This window comes from Elephantulus edwardii, unplaced genomic scaffold, assembly GCF_000299155.1.
Source record: "Elephantulus edwardii isolate Elephantulus edwardi_28Jun2011 unplaced genomic scaffold, EleEdw1.0 scaffold00462, whole genome shotgun sequence".
Taxonomy (NCBI): domain Eukaryota; kingdom Metazoa; phylum Chordata; class Mammalia; order Macroscelidea; family Macroscelididae; genus Elephantulus; species Elephantulus edwardii.
Window position 1 is genome coordinate 653,691 of NW_006400212.1, and position 10,051 is coordinate 663,741.

Consider the following 10,051-nt stretch of genomic DNA (forward strand, 5'->3'; position numbering starts at 1 on the left):
TCCAGTGGTGAGAATCTTTGTCTTCTTGACATTGAGCTTCAGTCCATACTGAAGGCTGCAGTCCTTGACCCTCTGCAGTAAGTGCTTGAGGTCCTTCTCAGTTTCAGCGAGCAAGGTTGTGTCATCTGCATAATGCAGATTGTTGATAGATCTTCCATCAGTCCTAATGCTGCACGTCTCCTCATAGAGCCCAACCTCTTGGATAATCTGTTCTGCATACAGGTTGAAAAAGTATGGAGATAGGACACATCCCTGGTGCACACCCTTCCCAATTTTGAACCATTCAGTGTTGCCCTGCTCTGTTCTGACTACTGCCTCTTGGTCCAAGTATAGGTTTCGCATTAGCAGGATTAAATGTTCTGGGATCTATATTTGCTTTTACGCTGTTCTTCCCCTCATTTGATGTCATGAAGTCTTCATTATCTAGGTCTGTCCTGTTTTATATCAGCGATGTTATACAGTATTTATCCCTTTGTGACTGATATATTTAACTCAGCATACTGCCCTCCAGGCTCTCCCCTGGCTTGTCACATTTTACCAAATCATTATTTTTTACAGTGCTGTGTAATATTCCTTTCTGTTGCTATAGCACTGATTTTGTACCCATTCGTTTGTTGATGGGTGGTCCGATTACTTCCATCTCTTTGCAGTTGTGAATAATGCAGCAAAACCATGGATGTGCATGCACAGAAACTCCTTAAGGACCAGATATGTCCTGCAGGACTGCAGTTCTCCGGGGAGGAGAAGAGGTGAAAGGGGAGCCTCCTGGATTAGCCTTAGGAGGCAGCCACATTCCATCTTCCCGGCCCTTTCCCGATCCACACTCTTTCATGATGGTATTAAACCCAGCTCATTACTTGTCCACACTCTTTCGTGATGGGGTCACTCTGCTTTTGTGCCCACAGACCTGGCACCACGTGCTGTTTTTGTGCAAACTTGACCTTCATTCTATGGCTTTAATGATTGAATCTCTGGATCGGAACAGGAGGAGAACCCAGCAGAATGCTTGTCTGTGATTATCACATCCTGTTTTAGGTTGCTGGGCATTTTATTTCAGTGAAGTAAGAGAGTGAACTCCTCTTCTTATTCATTCTCCTCCTGCATCTATGCCTAGCGTGAATGTTTCCTCCTTGCAAAACCATCTCAGAAACAGGTTTGAGGCCTTGAGCACCAATGAGCATAGACCAAAAGAGATCTGGGAGGATATCAAGAAAACCGTCCATGAAGAATGCAAAAGATCATGAAAAAGGCTGAAGAAGAAGAAAAGACCAAGATGGATGTCAGATGAGACTCTGAGTATTGCGTTAGAGCACCGAGAAGCCAAAGCTAAAGGAAGAAATCAAGAAAGCAAAGAGCTGAACAGAAAATTTCAAAAGGCAGCTTGGGATGACAAAGCAAGATACTATAATGAAATGTGCAGACAGCTGGAGTCAGAAAATCAAAAAGGCTGGACTCGCTCAGTGTTTCTTAAGCTGAAGGAGCTGAAAAACAGTTTCAAGCCACGGGTGGTGATATTTAAGGATAATTTGGGTAGAATGTTGAATGATCCAGGAAGTATCAAGAGAAGATGGAAGGAGTACACAGAGTCACTGTATCAGAAGGAATTGGCTGACACAGAGGAATTTCATGAAATAACATATGAGCAAGAGCCTATGGTGATGAAGGAGGAAGTTCAAGTTGCTCTGAGGGAAAGAAGACTCCAGGAGTTGACAGCAAACCAGCTGATTTATTTCAACAGACCGACACTGCCCTGGATGTGCTCACTAAATCGTGCCAGGAAATCTGGAAGACAGCCAGCTGGCCCACTGACTGGAACAGATTGATATTTGTTCCCATTCCAAAGAAAGGTGGCCTGCGGAAATTATTGACAATATCATTAATAACAAATGAAAGCAAGATTCTGCTGAAAATTATCCAGAAACATTTGGAACAATCTGTCAACAAAGAACTGCCAGATGTGCAGGCTGGATTTAGAAGAGGTCATGGTACTAGGGATATTATAGCTAATGTTAGATGAATCTTGGCAGAAAGCAGAGAATACCAGAAGAATGTCTATCTGTGCTTCATTGACTATTCAAAGGCTTTTGACTGTGTAGATGACAACAAGCTGTGGCTGACTCTGAGAAGAATGGAAATCCCAGAACATTTGACTGTGCTAATGTGAAACCTATACTTGGACTAAGAGGCAGTCGTCAGAACAGAGCAAAGAGACAGACACTACATGGTTCAAATTTAAGAAAGAGGGTGTGTCAGGGATGTATTCTGTCTCCATAGCTTTTCAATCTGTATGCAGAACAGATCATCCAGGACGCTGGGCTACACGAGGAGGAATGTGGCATCAGGATTGGTGGAAGAATCGTCAACAACCTGCGTAATGCAGGTGACACAACCCTGCTCGCTGAAACTGAGGAGGACCTGAAGCGCTTGCTGCAGAGGGTCAAGGACTGCAGCCTTCAATATGGATTGAAGCTCAACATCAAGAAAACAAAGATTCTTACCACTGGGCCAATTGACAGCATCAGTATGGATGGTCAAGAGACTGAGATAGTTAACAGTTTTAGTTTGCTTGGCTCCACAGTCAACACTCTTGGTAACAGCAGCCAGGAAATCAGGAGACGAATTGCATTGGGAAAGTCAGCTGTGAGGGACCTCTCAAGAGTACTGAAGTGCAACGACGTCAGGCTGGAGACTAAGGTGCACCTGATCCAGGCTATAGTCTTTGCAGTTACGTGCTATGCATCGGAGAGTTGGACAGTGAATAGCAATGATAGAAAGAGAGTTGATGCCTTTGAGCTGTGGTGCTGGAGAAGAGTGTTGAATAGACCATGGACTGCTAGGAGAACAAACAGGTTTGTCCTGGAGAGGGTAAAGCCAGAATGTTCCCTGGAGTCAATGATTCTGAAGCTACGTCTGACATACTTTGGGCATGTTGCAAGGAGGGACTGGTCCTTGGAGAAGGACATCATGTTTGGCAGAGTGGAGGGACGGCACAGGAGAGGAAGACCCTCGATGAGGTGGATCAATTCTGTGAGTGGAGTGGTGGGAATGAATGCGTTTGAGACAGCGAGGTTGGCACAGCATAGAACGGCGTTTAAGGCTCTTGTACATAGGGTCGCTATGAGTCTCAAACGACTCAATGGCACATAGCAACAACAACAAAACAACCTTTTGTCTCTTCTCTGTTGTCTTCCATGGGAATGGTGGTGCTGCTGAGCCCAACAGACACCTTTCTGGTCCTTCACTTACTACATGAGAGGATGGACGTTCTTTCCTTATGCACTTTCCAGCCTCACAAAACCTCCTGCATGGTCAGCGGCTTCCTGGTTGAGGACACTGAGTCAAAGAGTGTTGAATGCGTGCACTAGAATATAAAGTTCTCTTTAGGCAGAGAAGCTGAGTATTTGATATACAGACGTTGAAGGATCTGGGGATATAGTTTCCACTCTGGTTAACTTTCTAGATCAGTTGGTATCTTTGTCCTGAGAGATGATTTCCTCTACCTCCCTCCCTGCTTCCTTCCTCTGGTCACCATGTCTATTTGAGCACCATAGCTTTGTGGTCTTCCAACAGCTTCACAATCACAATGGGGGTTTCATGGGTCATAGTAATATGATGTCACCCTTTCACAGCTCATACCCAAGAGCAGTGTCTTGTAGAGCTATATTGTTTAGGATAATAAGGAAACAGAGAAGTAACTCAGAGGCAAACCCTCTGGCCGTTCACACCCACCATTGCCACCAGTTTGAATAGGTATCTAAAGAAGCGAATGGGGAAGAGAGAGACACTACCTGGTATAATCTACTGTGACTCCCGGACACATTCAAACCATTTTCTTCTGAGTGGTTTCATTGAATGGGCTATCGCAGTATTCATATTTGTGGGATATGGGTCTTCTGAATTCTACATACGCCTTCGCTTTAGTCTTGTGTGTGAATGGACCTTACTGATTTGCCTGTGACATGTCGTGGTTCCCCAAGTCATTCCCAAGAATTTCCTACCTTGGACATGGCCCTGGGTTCATCAGGCCGCCCCTCTTGACAGTGCCAGCCACCTATATTCCTGGTTAAATCTTGCACAAGGTCTTCTGTGTTTGTGCAGAGTCACTGTCAGTCCTGTGGCGTGAGAACCAACTCACAGTGGACCCTCCTGGATTTCACAGACAGAAAATCACAGTGGAAGAGACGTTTCAGAATGCAGACATGTTTGTACTTTGTGCTGTTTCTTTTGTATTATACAAATATTCACACCCACAGTATTGCACAGGTTGTAATAAATCTGTATGTAATCAATCGGATGGATAGGATTGGATCAGTGAGGAAGTAAATGCAATAAGTTAAGGAACATGTCTGAAGTCAGATTTCCTGACTAGAGTTTGGTAGAAAATAGTATTTTTGTTATATCCATACAATTTCTTAGTGTTCTGTCTCTTAGGTCATTTTTTTTGTTCTTGTAAACAATAGTGACATTTTTGTAGCTTTGGGACCTAAACTATCTTACATGTTTCAGGCACCGATGTTCCTGAAAGACGTAATCATCCTCTTCAGCCAGGAAGAGTGGGCTCTACTGAATGATGCTCAGAAGAAACTCTACGGGGATGTGACGATGGAAACTGTGCAAAATTTGGACTTCCTAGGTAAAAATAGCCTTCTCTATGTTTTAAAAAGTCTTTAAAACACACACAATTGACACATGAACCGTCAATTGGGGCTGAAAAATTTGAATACAGTGTTCAAGAATCCATGCATGGACACCAGGCTTTTAGCAATGACATCTGAACAATGACTCATTTGTGTCAGATTCTGCGTCTGATAGTACATTTTGTTTTCATGGCATTGCATGGATTCAGGTCAGTCACTCTTGTAAGCGTACGCATCAACTTCTTCAGTCAGAAGCCAGGGAAACATCTTTGGGTCAGTAGGATTCATGGTTAAGGACCAGTGTTCTGGGAATTTATGAATTAATGGGGGATCCCTTTTCAGATACTTGCATTTCTGTGCATGAAATAGAAAAAAGTGCATTTATGTTCATGAAATAGAAAAAGTCTTTTTTCTTTCCAGGAGACAACTGATCATTGCAGGTTCTTTTTCCACCTGTAGCCCTATCATGGAGGCAGTTGTGTGTGTAACTGTGTGATGTCTGTGTGTTATATGTGATGTTTTGTTTGTGCTGTGTGATGCTGATTGTGTGATGTCTGTGTGTGCGCTGTGTGATGTTGTCAGTGTGCAGTGTGCATGCTACGTGATGTGTGCCTACTGTGTGATGGGGGGTGTGTACTCTGTGATATGTGTGATGTCTTTATAGTGTTTCATGTGTGTGGACTCTGTCATTTTCTGTATATTGGTGATGTTGCGGTTGTACTGTGAGACGTAATATGTGTACTCTGTGAGTCATCTTTTTATTTACCCACCTGAAGGAAACCAAATTATGTCATTATTTCTTTGTCTTTTCCCTTAACTGTTTTCTGGAGAATAGTTTGTTAGCCATTGTTACCGTGCGGAATCTGAAAACTGGGCCCACATTATGATATGCTCTCCAATATCTGTTCTCTAAGACTTCCTTGCCTTTGGCTTTTATATTATTAAATGTGGTTCTTGGCAGGTATTCAAAACATTAGTGAAAGAGAAGCTTTAACCTGTGAATATACACAGTTGAAATTCTTAAAGACTACCAATCCCTGGCCTTCTATGGTACAGCAGATGACAGCATTGTGTGGCAAAGAAGATTCAGAAGAAAACCAAGAGGAGTCTTTGAGGTGAGTTTCAATCAAATAAAAAAAAACCCCTCCAAAACCGTGTAGGAAACAGTAGCTTGGAAAACAGATCTCAGAAGGTCTTACGGGTTATGAAAAGAATTACAGGAGTTGTAACTTTGCTCGATTGAGAAATTTGAGAATCCTGAGGGAAAACCCCCATATACCAGCTTCTTTGTGTTTTATTATGTGCAAATGTTAACACTCCTACTTACACCTGAGAGTGGTCTGTTTTTACCAGACATCACAGAGTAGAGGAGCTGGGTGAAGGCATTGCAGACCATCACCCAGGGAAACCTGCATTAGATTTTGAAATGTTTTCTGTTTGCAAAGAAATTATCTAGGCATACAGCTGTTGAGGACTCATCTTGCTATGACCACCTATTGTATGTGATAAATGGAGCAAAGATTTCTGTGTCTTCTCATAATTTTGAAGACATGTGGTAGATCGACGGGAATGTAGAGAGTTCAGAAATTTATATGAATTATTTTCCTTTAGATTTTCATGAAACAGTTAACGATTTAGACCAGCTTTATGAATGTACAGAAGATAGGAAATTCCTTCTCCCCTCCCAACATCAAGACAGGACAGTGGACAGAAGAATTCAGAGGGTAGCTTGGCTTTATCAGAGTCCCATATGTATAAAATCCATTCTTTTTTTCTTCTTCTTTTCTTTCTTACCCCTAACTAGACATGCAAGAACACATATCGCAGAGAAACCCAACGAACATAAAGAATGTAGGAAGGCATTTTCGCAATCAAATCAGATCACGGCACATGGAAGACATCACACAGCAGAGAAACCTTACGAATGTAATGATTATGAGGAAACCTTGACTCGATCAACTCACCTCACTAAACATCATAGAATCCACACACAAGAGAGACCTTATGAATGTCAGGAATGTGGGAAAACATTTTCACACGCGAGTCAGTTCACTTCACACAGGAAAATTCACCCAGGAGAGAAACTTTATCAGCGTAAGGACTGTGGGAAAACATTTTCACAATCTAATCAGCTCACTGAACATAGAAAAATTCATCCAGGGGGTGCACCTTATGAGTGTAAGGAGCGCGGTAAGACTTTTTCTTGGCTAGCTTCTCTAACGGAACATTCTGGAGTTCACACCGGAGGGAAACCTTATGAATGTAAGGAATGTGGGAAAACATTTACAAAATCCCACAATCTCACTTTACATAGAAGAATTCATACAGGAGAGAAACCTTACGCATGTAAGGAATGTGGGAAGGCCTTTACACACTCAAATAGTCTCACTGTACATAGAAGAATTCATACAGGAGAGAGACCTTATGAATGCCAGGAGTGTGGGAAGACCTTTCCTTACCTTGCTTCTCTTACAACGCATGTAAGAATTCACACAAGAGAGAAACTTTATCCATGTAAGGAATGTGGGAAAACATTTTTGCAGTCTAGCCAGCTCACTCAACATAGAATCATTCATACAGGGGACAGACCTTATGTATGTAAGGAATGTGGTAAAGCTTTTTCTCGGCTGGCTTCTCTAACGGAACATTCTGGAATTCATACAGGGGACAAACCTTATGAATGTAAGGTATGTGGGAAAACATTTACACACTCAAATAGTCTCAGTTTACACAGGAGAATTCATACAGGGGAGAAACCTTATGCCTGTAAGGAGTGTGGGAAAACATTTCGTTTCCTTTCTTCTCTCATTACACATGCAAGGATTCACACGGGAGAGAAACCTTACCAGTGTAAGGAATGTGGGAAAAGATTTTCACAATCAAGTCAGCTCACTCATCACCTTAGAATTCACACGGGAGAGAGACCTTTTGTATGTAAGGAATGTGGAAAAGCCTTTTCCCAGCTCATTTCTCTCACTGTACATGGAAGAATTCATACAGGAGATAAGCCTTATGCGTGTAACGAATGTGGGAAAACCTTTACACACTCACATACTCTCACACGACATAGAAGAATTCATACCGGAGAGAGACCTTATGAGTGTAAGGAATGTGGAAAAACCTTTTCTCACCTTGTTTCTCTAACTATACATGCAAGAAATCACACAGGAGAGAAACCTTATCAGTGTAAGGAATGTGGGAAGACCTTTTCACAATCAAGTCAGCTCACTCATCACCTTAGAATTCACACAGGAGAGAGACCTTTTGAATGTAAGGAATGTGGGAAAGCCTTTTCTCGGCTAATCTCTCTAACTGTACATGGAAGAATTCATACAGGAGAGAAACCTTATAAGTGCAAGGAATGTGGTAAAACCTTTTCTCACCTTGTTTCTCTAACTATACATGCAAGAAATCACAGAGGAGAGAAACCTTATCAGTGTAAGGAATGTGGGAAAGCTTTTGCGCAATCAAGTCAGCTCACGAATCACCTTAGAATCCACACAGGAGAGAGACCTTTTGAATGTAAGGAATGTGGGAAAGCCTTTTCTCGGCTGGCTTCTCTAACAGCACACAAACGCATTCATACAGGAGAGAAACCTTACGCGTGTAACGAGTGTGGGAAAACTTTTACGTACTTACACATGCTCACTGCACATCGAAGAATTCATACAGGAGAGAAACCTTATGAATGTAAGGAATGTGGGAAAGCCTTTCCTTACCTGGCTTCTCTAACTGTGCATACAAGAATTCATACAGGAGAGAAACCTTATCAGTGTAAGGAATGTGGGAAAAGATTTTCACAATCAAGTCAGCTCACTCATCACCTTAGAATTCACACAGGAGAGAGACCTTTTGAATGTAAGGAGTGTGGGAAAGCCTTTTCTCGGCTGGTTTCTCTAACTGCACATGGAAGGATTCACACAGGAGAGAAACCTTACGCGTGTGACGAATGTGGGAAAACCTTTACACACTCGCACACTCTCTCACGACATAGAAGAATTCATACAGGAGAGAAACCTTATGAATGTAAGGAATGTGGGAAAACCTTTTCTCACCCTGTGTCTCTAACTATACATGCAAGAAATCACACAGGAGAGAAACCTTATCAGTGCAAGGAATGTGGGAAAGCTTTTGCACAATCAAGTCGGCTCACTAATCACCTTAGAATTCACACAGGGGAGAGACCTTTCGAATGTAAGGAATGTGGGAAAGCCTTTTTTCGGCTCATTTCTCTAACGGCACATGAAAGAATTCATACAGGAGAGAAACCTTATGCGTGTAAGGAATGTGGGAAAAGTTTTACATACTTACACAGGCTCACCTCACATCGAAGAATTCATACGGGAGAGAAACCTTACGCATGTAAGGAGTGTGGCAAAGCCTTTCCTTACTTGGCTTCTCTAACTGTACACACAAGAATTCACACAGGAGAGAAACCTTATCAGTGTAAGGAATGTGGGAAAGGATTTTCACAATCAAGCCAGCTCACTGATCACCTTAGAATTCACACAGGAGAGAGACCTTTCGAATGTAAGGAATGTGGGAAAGCCTTTTCTCGGCTGGCTTCTCTAACCGTACATAGAAGGATTCACACAGGAGAGAAACCTTATGCGTGTAAGGAATGTGGAAAAGGATTTTCACAATCAAGTCAGCTCACTGATCACCTTAGAATTCACACAGGAGAGAGACCTTTTGAATGTAAGGAATGTGGGAAAGCCTTTTCTCGGCTGGCTATTCTAACAGTACATGGAAGAATTCACACAGGAGAGAAACCTTATGCATGTAACGAGTGTGGGAAAACTTTTGCATACTTTAATAGTCTTACCTCACATAGAAGAATTCACACCAGAGAAAAACCTATTCATGTAAGGAATGTGGCAAAACGTTTTCTCACATCGCTTCTCTAACTATAAATGCAAGGATTCACACAGGAGGAAAAACCCTTAACAATGTATGAAATGTGGGGAAACTTTTTCACACTCAAGTCAGCTCCAGGTCCACATAAAAGAATCCACACATGGAGGCCCGTTTAATTGAATATCCTTATGCAAGAAGTTGCCTAAAAGTTTATAAAAGGTTATTGGTATCATCATTCAACGGCCATGACTACCTATGAGTGAGTGTCTGGAAAATCAGTTTTGATTTGTAAGCTTTCTGTGCAATTCCACCATTGTAAAAATGAATTAAATAGAATAAAAGAAACTATTTCAACCCAGAATAATGAAACCTAAGAACTCACCTCGAGCAGTGCTGCGTCCTATCAGCTTTGGGCAATCTTGAAGCCAGGGATCAGAAAGATCGTGCCTTGAGTCTATTCTATGTGGTACAGGACTTGTCTGTCAGTTTGCTGTCGTGTGATGACTTGTGAGTTGCTATGCTCCTTTAAAGCTATGCCACTGGTGTATCAAATACCA

General features: G+C 42.1%; 1 pseudogene; it reads left to right on the forward strand.

The window, feature by feature from the left end:
- Nucleotides 1-4,512: 4,512 nt before the first annotated feature.
- LOC102846517 lies at nucleotides 4,513-9,674 on the forward strand (annotated as a pseudogene).
- The last annotated feature ends 377 nt before the right edge of the window (nucleotides 9,675-10,051 follow it).